Raw genomic sequence first — 12,845 nt, 5'->3', positions numbered from 1 at the left:
TACCTCTGCTCTTTTGCTCTTGATCTAGTTTTCTGAGCTTTGTGTAGACATAAGGTCCACTCTTGCATTTATCAAAAATGACCCTGAATAAACTGTAAAATTCAATGGCATCCCATTTCAAATCAATTCCGTCCTCTCTGACTTTTGTTATGTAGAGCAATCCTGCTTGCAAGATGAATTAGAAGTAATTACACCAGAGAGAGACAGGAAATAAAAAATGCAGACATTTGCCCAGCCTGTGTGGCTCAACACTTGAGTGTTGACCCAGGAACCAAGAGGTCTCTGGTTCAATTCCTGGTCGGGGCATATGCCTGGATTGTGGGCTCGATCCCCAGTAGGGGGCATGCAGGAGGCAGTCAGTCGATGATGTTCCCCTCTCATCAATGTTTCTATCTCTCTCTCCCTCTCCCTCTCCCTTCCATTCTCTTTTTTTTTTAAATCAATAAAAATATATTTTTAAAAATGTAGACACTTTGTTAATCAAGAAGAGAGAGCAAGAGGCAGAAAGCAAGGGATAAAGATATGAGAAGAAAGCAACCACTGACGGTTTGTTCTAGTAAGAATATGCGAAGTATTCCAAAGTAGAACATACTCAGTCAAACAATTCTTCCATTACTACATACCAGGACTTGTGTGAGTTACTTCCAAATATCTTCTACAAAATTTTCCCATCCAACTCTCTTACTACTATATGTGTTTGAGGAGCTAGAAAAGCTAAAGAAGATAAAGCAACAGAGAAACCTTAGGTAATAATAATTAAGAAATTAGCCCCTAGCCAGTGGTTCTCAACCTTCCTAATGCCGCGACCCTTTCATACAGTTCCTCCATAAAATTATTTTCGTTGCTACTTCATAATTTTAATTTTGCTACTGTTATGAATTGTAATGTAAATATCTGATATGCAGGATGTATTTTCATTGTTTGAGACCCACAGGTTGAGAACCGCTGTTAGATGGTTTGACTTAGTGGACAGAGTATCAGCCTGTGGACTAAAGGGTCCTGGGTTCAATTCTGGTCAAGGGCACATACCTCGGTTGCAGGCTCAATCCCTGGCCCTGGATGGGGTGCCTGCAGGAGGCAAACAATTGATGTGTCTTTCTCACACTGATGTTTCTCTTCCTCTGTCTCCCCCCCTCCCTCCATTCTCTCTAAAAAAATCAATGGAAAAATATCCTCCCTCAGGTGAGGATTAACAAAAGAAAAAAATTAAGAAACCAATTGGTTTTGCCACATACTGAAATACTAGAGGCCCTGTGCATGGAAATTCATGCACTCGGGGGGGGGGGGGGTGGTTCCTCAGCCCAGCCTGTGCCCTCTAGCAGCCCAGGAGTCCTTGGGGGATGTCCACCTGCAGGCTTAGGCCCGATCCCCCGGGGAGTGGGCCTAAGCCATTAGCTAGACATCCTTAGCACTGCTGCTGCGCTGGCCAGCCATGAGTTGGCTTCTGGCTGAGCGGTGTTCCCCCTGTGGAAGTGCACTGACCATCAGGGGACAGCTCCTGCATTGAGCGTCTGCCCCCTGGTGGTCAGTGCACATCATAGCAACCAGTCTTTCCCAGTCATTCCACCATTAGGGTCAATTTGCATATTACCCTTTTATTATATAGGATAATTTTATATTATCTTTTAAAATATATTTTTAATTGATTTCAGAGAGGAAGGGAGAGAGAGAGAGAAACATCAATTGAGCCTGCAACCCAGCCATGTGCCCTGACTGGGAATTGAACCATGACCTCCCAGTTTATAGGTCAATGCTCAACCACTTAGCCACACTGGCCAGGCTAAATTATCCTATATAATAAAACCCTAATATGCAAATCAACTGAATGGCGGAACAAATGGCGGAACAACCAGTTGCTATGATGCGCACTGACCACCAGGGGGCAGATGCTCCTGTATTGAGTGTCTGCCTCCCAAGAGGGAGGCGAACAGCGGCAGCGATCGGGGGGCAGAGCCAGCCAGCGAGCACTCCTTGCCTCCTGCAAACCAGCAGTCAGACATCCCCGGAGGGTTTAGGCTGGGCTGAGTGGTCCCCCTCCCCATGCACAAATTTTGTGCACCGGGCCTCTAGTCATTTATAAAGTACATAATCAATAAAATATTTGCTATCTGAAAGCACTGACTAAGAGTCTTTTTCAATATATGTACTGATCATAATAATGGTTATTACTTTTGCTATTATGTGCCAGGTGTTGTGCTAAACTTTACATGACTTATCTCCTCAGACCTCACATAATAACCTTATCAAGTCAGTATTATTATTAGGTGGAAACTGAGGACCAAGGGGTTAAATAACTTGTCCAAAGTAAAGCAAGTAATCAAAACTAGTATTTGAGCCCTGATTTACCCATCTCTAGAACTCATATCTATAACCTCTATTATCTCATGAAACCTCTAAACCAATCATTCCCAAATAATGTGCATAAAAATCAGTAGACATGTTCATTAAAATGCATAGTCCAGGCCCCTACTTGAAAATGTCTATTTTAGAAGGTTTGGGTGAGAACAAGGGCCAGACACTTTTTTTAAAAATCTTTATTGTTTAAAATATTACATATGTATCCTTTTTTCCCCCATTGACCTGTTCCAGACCACCCTCAGTCCCCACTCCAGGCCTTCACCACCCTATTGTCTGTGTCCATGGGTTATGCATATATGCATACAAGTTCATTGGTTGATCTCTGCCCATCCACCAGACATTTTAATAAGCACCAGATACATGTGGTCCATAGACAAGACTTTGAGAAACACTGCTCTAGACACTCCTACAGAACAGCCTCAGCAAAGTCGTAGAATTATTCATCACTTCTGTTTCTGCAAATATATCTTCCTCTAGTCATAAGTCTACTTGGCTTTCATCACAAATGTTATTTTATGAATAGCAGAATCATTAGTTCTATTATAGTTATCCAAAAACTAAGATGGTGGAAAAGGGAAGTTTAAAGGAGATACCGCCAGCTTTTATGTACCTTACTACTTCCTAACCTGGCCTAAACAGAATTGTGAAATACCTAAATGTGTCTTTGATATCTTCTCAATCCACTTTGGGCAATCTCCTTCCAGGAGCTCACTGACTTCATACTTCTCAGAGTCTCCATGAAGACACTACACAAAATTCTAAACTCCCAACTTTCCCTCCAGCCTTGAACAGTATCTGTACATACTTGTCAAGATGCTACTCTTCACCAAAAGACTGATAGATTGATAAGATGAAATAAATCATTCTAATGAGATACTTTTCCGGTTTCTCACTTCCCTCTTTCTCCCTAACACAATGCTTTATTTACCCAAATAAGCCATGCGTGTCTGCAGAAAACTTTTAATGAGTGATTTTTATCATGAGAATTTTAGGCATGGATGGTAGGCCAATGATGGAGATATTTTTGGTCAGCTGTGCCTTTCAATGCCTCATAAATCAGGCTGCTTAGGTAGCTTCCTAATTTCCCTTTAGGCAGTGCCAATCCTACTCACACACTCAGTTGAACCACACTGAGAGGCTTAAAAAATGAGGAGGAAGGTGAAAAAGCATTGGGAAAGGAAAATATGGGTAACTGCCTAACATACTGTCTCACAGAAATGAGGATTCAAACCACAAATGTAATAATAATCCACACAGACTTCACATTTTTCCCCCCAATCCTGTAAATGAAAAATAAAATCCAGGATAACATTTTCTTTGATAGGTATGGGGGGGCAAATCAAGGAAAAGTACCCAACTTGCATCACAGCAAATGGAATTCCTTAACCTCAGATACACTCACGTTACACACACTTATGTGTTCCAACCTCTTACCCATGGAGACTTGCCCAGCACCGACCTCCAGGAACCTAGAGAGCTTTTCATAACAATTGAGAATGTACAACTGGATATTTTTATAAACGTGTTCTCTGCCTTTGATAAATGTTATATTAGGCAGTTTGAAACAAAAACAGTGAATACATTTTTTTAATGCAGTACTTATAAGTATACTTAATTAGTACCCTGCAAAATTTAACAGATTTCACCAAATGTCTCAATAAAGAACATTAACTTTAGGAAAGATGCCTCCAAGTTTTCAATTGCTTCCCATATGTTATCCTACTAGGAATAGGTGAAAACTATTGAGAAGTGGTATTTAAAGCCTCACATTTGGCAACAGATAATTTTTCAGGACTCCAATCCTATCTAATAAAAGAGAGACATGGTAATTAGCTGTACCTCCGCTACCCTTCCCATTGGCTAAGCAGGGAAATATGCAAATTAACTGCCAGCCAAGATGGCGGCCAGCAGCCAGGCAGCCTGAAGCTAACATGAGGCTTGCTTGTTTCAGTGACGGAGGATTCCAACGTTCCCCGCCTGCCGCTGCCAGCCTCTGAGCTTGCAGTTTGAAACATTGTTACAAATATAGAAGCTAAACAAAACCCCAGAAACCTGCTTTCAGCCAGCCGGGATCTCAGAGCTGGAGTTCAAACAGTGTTTTGATTATAGAACCCAAACAAACCAGATACCTGCTTTCAGCAGCCAAGGCCTAAGAGCTGGAGCCAAGCCTCAGAGCTAAAGCTGGCCCAGAATAAAAAAAAAAAGAAAAGAAAAAAAGGAGCGGTTGGGTCACCCGCCAGCCTGAAGACAGCCCTCAGCCCCTCACCCAGACTGGCCAGGCACCCCAGTGGGGACCCCCACCATGAAGGGGGTGTGACCAGCTGCAAACAGCCATCATCCCCTCATCCAGGCTGGCTAGGCACCCCAGTAGGGACCCCCTTCTGGGACACCCTTCAGGGCAAACCAGCCCGCCCCCACCTGTGCACAAGGCCTCTATCCTATATAGTAAAAGGGTAATATGCCTCCCAGCACCAGGATCAGTGGAGCCAAGAGGCCTCCCGGCACCAGGGTCAGTGTGACGGGGCAGTGCCCAAACCCCCTGATCGCCCTGCGGCTCTGTGTGTGACAGGGGGCGGGGCCACAACCTCCCTATCCGCCCTGCTCTGTTCGTGACAGGGGACGGCGCCCCAACCCCCTGGTCAGCCCTGCTCTGTGCCTGATAGGGGGGAGCTCCCCAACCCCCTGATCACCCTGCAGCTGTGTGTGTGACAGGGTGCGGCGCCCCAAGCCCCCCCCCCACGGGCCCTGCTCTGTGTGTGACGGGGTAGAGCCATAACCTCCCCATCGGCCCTACCCTGAGTGTGACAGGGTGTGTCGCCCCAACCCCCTGATCCACCCTGCTCTGTGTGTGACAGGGGGCGGTGCCCCAACTCCCCTATCAGCCCTACTCTGTGAGTGACGGGGGGAGTTCCTCAACCCCCTGATCGGCCCTGCTCTGTGCGTGACATGGGGGAGCTCCCCAACTCCCTAATGGGCCCTGCTCTGTGCGTGACGGGGGGAGCTCCCCAACCCCCTGATCGACCCTGCTCTGTGTGTGACAGGGTACGGAGCCCCAACCCCCCTGATGGGCCCTGCTCTGTGAGTGACAGGGGGCAGCACCCCAACCCCCTGATTGGCCCTGCTCTGTGCGTGACAGGGGGTGGCGCTGCAACCTCCCCATCGACCCTGCCTTGAGTGTGACAGGGGGTGGTGCCCCAACCCCCCAAATGGCCCTACCCTGAGCGTGACTGAGGGTGGCATCACAACCTCGCGATCTGCCCTGCTCTGTGCATGACAGGGGGCGGCGCCCCAACTCCCCAATCGGCCCTGCTCTGAGCCCGACCAGGGGCTGCACCTAGGGATTGGGCCTGCCCTCTGCCACGTGGGAGCAGGCCTAAGCCAGCAGGTCATTATCTCCCGAGGGATCCCAGACTGCGAGAGGGCACAGGCCGGGCTGAGGGACTCCCCCTCCCCCCCCCCGAGTGCACAAATTTTTGTGCACCGGGCCTCTAGTCCTATATAATAAAAGCCTAATATGCAAACTGTCCTGACTGGGAGACCAAGAGTTCAATCACTGACTATGACATGTGTTGACCACCAGGGGGCGGCGTGAAACATGGTGGGCGTCAGCGACACAGCACTGGCAGTGGGTGTCACTAGAGGTGCTGCCAGCCCTGATGGGCCTCAACAAGAGTGGGACCGCAGCAGCATGGTAGAGCAGGTAAGCGGGCAGGGCAAGGCTAAGGCAGGTGCGAGCAGGGGCCCGATTGCCCCGCCAATCACCCTGCAGATGGTGACTGGCGGTGGCCGGGGGTGGGGGGGGGGGGGCTACCACCAGGCTCCCAGGCGCTGAGGGAGCCGGGCAGGGGTCCCAGCCCCGATCGATCGCTCTGCAGGCAGGATGGTGGAGCAGGTGACGGGTCAGCACCAGGCCAAGCTAGGGTGCCAGATGGGGCTACAGGGCTGCGAGGCTGGGGGCAAAAGCTGGGGCCAAATCTCCGCAGGCCACCCCAAGGGACCCTACCCATGCACGAATTCATGCACTTGGCCTCTAGTCTACAGTAATAAAAGAGAAACATGCAAACTGGTGTCACTCTCTACGCCCACCAGCCAATCAGGATGAGTATGCAAATTAACCTAACAAAGATGGCAGTTAATTTGCATATGCAGGTGTGGAGCAAAGACTGAAGGCTCCAGCCCGAGCAAAGACTGAAGACTGAAGAGGCTTGGCATCTCCACTGAGGCCAGAGCGAAGGCCTGGGTCCCGGGTGCTGGAGGAAAACCAGTGCCGGCAGCCAGGGGAAGGAAGGCCTATCGCACAAATCTTTTCATACAACAGGCCTCTAGTATCTTTATAAAATAGGTTTTCCTTTCTTAAGCAGAAAATAAAATAACATGTATAAGCAAAACAATAAATACCCTACAACATGAAGAGTTCTTTATAATTGATTTTTATGGTAATAGATGATTGCTTTCTCTTATTCTCCCACTGAATAGGTAGTCCGCTATGTAAATTCCTTACTGAAGCAACATAATTTATGGAAAGGCAGGGGTAGGACCAGCATTTTTGGAGCACTAAACATCATCACAATCATTATCTCAATTAATCCTCAGAACAACCTTTTGAAAAAGGCACTATTACTTCATTTTACAGTTAGGGAATGTGATATTAACAGGAGTGAAATAACTTGCCCAGGGCCAGTAACTAGCTAGTAACTAGCTGAGCCAAATATTCAAAATAGGGATCTGTCTTATTTCAAATCTTATGCTCTATCAACTGCACAATGCTATTTTAAAGCTTTGCGCTCCTTTCTCAACATCATTTGTTGGATTGTAGATCTTCATGAATTTAACAGATATTTCTTATGACCCTCCTATCTGGTAGGTACTTCTTCTGGACCCTGAGGATATAGCAGTGAACAAAACAAAATCACTAGTCTCATAGAGCTCGCAGTCTAATGGGGAAGGACCTTCAGAAGATAGCTATAATGACCCCTGCTCTTTATCCAGATTGTAGGGCTTCTTTATCAAGCATTCAATGTCCTAAATGATTTAAGAGAAATATTCCTTTTCCATCACTAAAGGGAAAATTCAGTGTAATAGAACTCATCATCTTGATTGTATTGAATACTGTTTTCCTCCAAATGAATTGAAAGCAGTACATGATTAAATTCTTCAGAGTGGAAAGCTCTTATAATTGGCTAATGACCACAAAGCAGGCGTTTTTGAGTTACACTAAATGCCTGGAGGAAAAACAGCAGAATTCTTCCTCCCACTGCCCATTATGGAGCTGACAAGGTCCTGTTCTGTGCAGTGCTCATTAATTTTCCTGTTGCCTTTAAAGATTTACAACGGCTCTCTCCCTCTGACACTCGTGCGTGAGAAACACAGGAATTCCTCTATGCCCAAGCTATGGAGCACTGGCCAACTCTGCTCTCCACAGCTTGCGAGGGGCTCACCTACTTGAGTCACGGTAGCTCAGGAAGATTCACTTGCCTCTGTGAGAAATAGCAGTGACCAAAAACAGTAAAAGAATTTTAGGCATTCTTTCAAGCCATTGGGAAGTTCGAGCACATTCCTGCTACAAAAAAAAATCAAGTCCCTCCACTCATGTCAAAGCTCCAGTACCATCCTCCTGTGCTTTGCACATTTAATAGACCAGGACCTAGTAATTCACTCTACAAATTCTCTCCCTGCCTTTTTTAAATCATGAACAACAAGCTGATTCCATAGGGAGGTCAATCTGGGATTTGGTGAATTATATTCAGGCTTTGGGCAATAACAGATTTCAAAGACTTGAAGATTTACAACATAAAGTATTGCTATTCCAGCCCTGGCCGGTTTGGCTCAGTGGATAGAGCGTTGGCCTGTGGACTGAAGGGTCCCAGGTTTGATTCCAATCAGGGGTACATGCCTGAGTTGTGGGCTTGATCCCCAGTGGGGGGTGTGTAGGAGGCAACCAATCAGGGATTCTCTCTCATCATTGATGTTTCTATCTCTCCCTCTCCCTTCCTCTCTGAAATCAATAAAAATATATTTAAAAAAAAAAAAAAAGAATTACTATTCCAGAGCACTCAAGCCGATCATTTGTGACCTGGAGATTTTGCAGAATATTTATCCCTTAAGCATCAGAAATCCACATTCATAACTACTTATGGTTGTTGTAAAGAGAAGTCTTCACTTTTTTCAGGATCCAGGATGTCAAATGTTTTTGTGTCCTTTTCTAGGCCCAAGTGCATCCTTCAAATCACCTCTATTTGAATCTCCCCTGAAAAATTCATTCTTACTTTTGATTCTATTTACTAAGACTCACTTCTTGCTTACTCCCTAACTCTTTTTTGCCTATTTCTTCCCCTGTGAAGGAAGACGTATAAACAGGGGAAAAAAGAAATTGCTCCAATTTTTCTTGAAGTAAAAAAAAGAGAGAGAGAAAGAGAAACAATTTCTTCACTATGCCACAGACTCAGCATATATTTTCTTCAATATAGACTGCATATGTCCTCTTTCTAATAATTGAGAGGTGGAATAGGGAGACCACTAATACAACTCAAACACTAGCAAATACCTAATTTTTTACTTTTTTATATTTAAAAAAAGGTCTGGTTGGAGAAACAATACAAACAAGCAATAGTATGTCACACTGAAAGAAGTATTATTAATAAATTACAAATTAGTAATGCTGAGGAAGCCCTGAATGAGAGGTTGTGGAAGACACAGAGAAGGTGATTTGAACTGGATCAATCAACAGCTTCTCAAATTTTGAATTCTGTTAGGCAAAGGGGACAAACTCTAACTGGAATGGAGTCCCGAGACAATGAATTGGGTAACTTCCTACAGCTAAACACCATCATCAATAGGAGCTTCAGCATCAGCATTCTCTTTTCCCTACTAAGAGTGAAAGATGATGACTATGGTACAATCTTTGAAAAAAATAAATCACTGAGTGTAGGAAATACTGTCATCACAGTCCCATTACCTAGTAGTATACCCTGTAGAACAAGTATGTGTGGTACTCTGATTACCTGAAAAGAAAACCAAACATCATGAATAGCAATGATAATGGTTTTACTTCTAGACTACCATCTTAGGAGAGAAAGTGACAATTCATACTTTGTACAAGCTTTTTAAAGGCAGGGATAACATCTATTTTGTTTTTCACACTGTATTCCCTGTGTATACCAGAGTGCCTGGCATATAGTAAGTTCCCAGAAAATATTTGTCAAATGAATAAATAGGTGATATCCCCAAATTAGAAAAGCATATCTAACTATTCCCTTTTCTTTTTTTAATCATTCAACAATTATTGAACAATTGCTGCCAAAAAAATAAACCAACAGCATAATGGAGTGGTTAAGTACACAGAATCTAGACCAGGGATGGGCAAACTTTTTGACTCGAGGGCCACATGGGTTCTTAAACTGGACCGGAGGGCCGGAACAAAAGCATGGATGGAGTGTTTGTGTGAACTAATATAAATTCAAAGTAAACATCATTACATAAAAGGGTATGGTCTTTTTTTTTTTTTTTAGTTTTATTCATTTCAAACGGGCCCGGCCCGCGGGCCGTAGTTTGCCCACGGCTGATCTAGACCCTAATTATCTGGATCCAAATACTGGCTCTTGTCACTTACCAGCTGTGTGACCCTGAGCTAGCCAACTAACTTTTTCTATATTTCAGTTTCCCAGTCTGAGAAATGGGGGAAATAACAGTATCTCCCTTACAGAGTTGCGAGGACAAAGTGGATTAATGTAGGTGAAGTATTAGAACAGCACCTGCCCCCTAGCCAATCTGGCTCAGTGGGCAGAGTGTCTGCCTGCAGTCTGAAGGGTCCCGGGTTTGATTTCAGTCAAGGGCACATGCCAAGGTGCGGGCTTAACCCCCAGTGGGCGGCGTGCAGGAGGCAGTCAATCAATGATTCTCTCTCATCATTGATGTTTCTATCTCTTCCTCTCACTTCCTCTCTGAAATCAATAAAAAAAAAATATTAAAACATTAAAAATAAAGACAGCACCTAGTATATAATAAATACTAGGTGTTTGCTATTATGATGATGATGGTGTACAAGGTTTCAGGACCCTGGGAATACAATAGTGAAGAAGTCAGGCAGGTGTGTATGCAACTTACATTCTAGTGAAGAGAAACAATAAGCCTACAAAGAAATCAATAAAACGATTTCAAATAATTTTAAATGCTATAAAGGAAATAACAGAGCAACCAACAGTGAGGGAGAATTTAGTATGCAGAATGTTTTCAAAGGAGGGTGCTGGGGATCAACATCTGTGCACGGAAGGAGAAGGAACCAGAGTGGGCAGATGGAGAAGTCACACTACAAAGCAGGCCCAATGACAGCCTCAGCCCACCCCATGAGGAATGGAATGACCCTTCAGGGTTGTCCTGAGCGGGACTGAGGTGTCCAGAACTTTATATATTCCACTGGTAGTGGGCCACCCTAGGAAGGGGCATGGCCTTGCTCTCTGCGCTGAAGCAGACCTTCAAGGGGCTGACAGCTGAAGACTATCTGCCAACAAGCACTCAGGACAGCAGGGGCAGCAGAGAGGGCTTCTGCTGAAGAGAGATAGGGCAGCGCAACACAGTATGCATTCCAACTAGCAAATATGACGGTGGGGTGGGTCACTACATAAAATAAAGTGGACATGGAAGGCCTTTCTGAGGTGGTAATATTTAGGCTGATAACTAAATGCTGAAGAGGCAGCAGACATGTAAATAGATGGGAGAAAGCCTTCTTATTAAAGGAAATAACCAGTACAGTGTCCACCAGGTGAAACCAAGTTGGGAGTATTCAAAGTGCAAGAACAGTGATGCCCGAGAGTGGTATAAAATGAGGTCTGAAGAGGCAGGTAGGGCAACCAGAACATCAGAACCTTGCAGGAATCTGAATTTTATTCTAATAATGATAAATAGGATGGCAGTATCTGATTTACTCTTTTTATAAATAATTTTTTTTATTAATTTTAGAAAGAGGAAGGGAGAGGGAGAGAGAGATAGAAACATCAATGATGAGAGAGAATCATTGATCGGCTGCCTCCTGCACGCCCCACACTGGGTATTGAGCCTGCAACTTGGACATGTGCCCTGACCGGAATCAAACCATGACCTGCTGGTTCATAGGTCGTCACTCAACCACTGAGTCATCCTGGCTAGGCTGATTTACTCTTTTAAAAATTCCCTCTGCCTGATATGTGGGAAAGGATTAAAAAGGACAAAAGTGAAAGCAGAGAGACCAATTAAAAGGTTATTGATGTTTTCCAAACAAGAGATGGTATATGGGTGAAGATAGAAAATAGTGGCTGTGTTTATTCGCAGTACTCTGTAGGAAATCCCACGGAGCTTGCTAATGGATTTATTGTGGAAGGTGAACGAAAGGAGAATCAATAATGACTAGCTTTTTTAGCTCGAATAACTAGCAGCGTGGGATCCACAAGCGGGCCTGTTAAACCAGGTTCATAATTTCAGGCTGCTGCTCAGACTTGTCCCCAATCCCTGCTCTCTTCTTCCCCTAGCCCTCCACTGTCCATTTTCCCAGAGTACTCCATACACCAAAAGTTCACGGAGCCCAGCTGGTGTGGCTCAGTGATTGAGCCTTGACCTATGAACCAGGAGGTCATGGTTTGATTCCCAGTCAGGGCATATGCCCGGGTTTCGGGCTTGATCCCTGGTGCGGGGCATGCAGGAGGCAGCTGATCGGTGATTCTCTCTCATCACTGATGTTTCTCTCTCTCTCTCTCTCTCTCTCTCTGTCTCTGTCTCTCTCTCTCTCTCTCTGTCTCTGTCTCTCTCTCTCTCCTTTCATCTCTGAAATCAATAAAAAATATATATATATATATTTTTAAAGTTCATGGAGTTCAGAACATGGAGATAGCCCCAACTTGCTGGTCAAGGCTCTATTTATTTTTTATTTTTTTGTAGTCCTCATCACCTCAGGCTTTACATCTTAGAGATTCCACCTTATGCAATACTATTCCTACTTAGAGTTCCACTTGGCCCATCTAATGGCTCTTAGCAAGGAACTGAGAAGGAAAGAAGATGTGATCAAGCAATGATCCTGAAAGCGGCCACTCTGTCCACTATTTGGCTTAATTTGCAACATTTTTCAAAGAGCTTAAAAGGCAAATACACCAACAAATGTCTCACACAGTCAAATATTACTCTTAGTATTGCATAGTAGTTTGACCTGAAGAAATTTCCCTATATTCTCACACCTGTTCCAACAGATCAACAGAAAAATGAAAAGGTGTTGTTACTAGACCACAAGGGTTACTTGAAATGAGCTACAGTTAAAAATGAGAAGTCATCATTGGATATGTGTAGGATTTCCTTGTTGATTTTATAGGACCATGATGTTTTTTCATAACACAAACCTCTTCAGTTGCTATTCATAGTATTTTCCTGTTTTCTGCTAGCCAAATATTTTTTAGCTGATTGGTCTTAGTGGGGAATGCAGAAAGTCAAAAAACTAGAAATTAGGAATCAATGACATCACAAAAAGA

Source organism: Myotis myotis, unplaced genomic scaffold, assembly GCF_014108235.1.
Source record: "Myotis myotis isolate mMyoMyo1 unplaced genomic scaffold, mMyoMyo1.p scaffold_m19_p_3, whole genome shotgun sequence".
Classification (NCBI taxonomy): domain Eukaryota; kingdom Metazoa; phylum Chordata; class Mammalia; order Chiroptera; family Vespertilionidae; genus Myotis; species Myotis myotis.
This window is presented reverse-complemented; position numbering follows the sequence as displayed.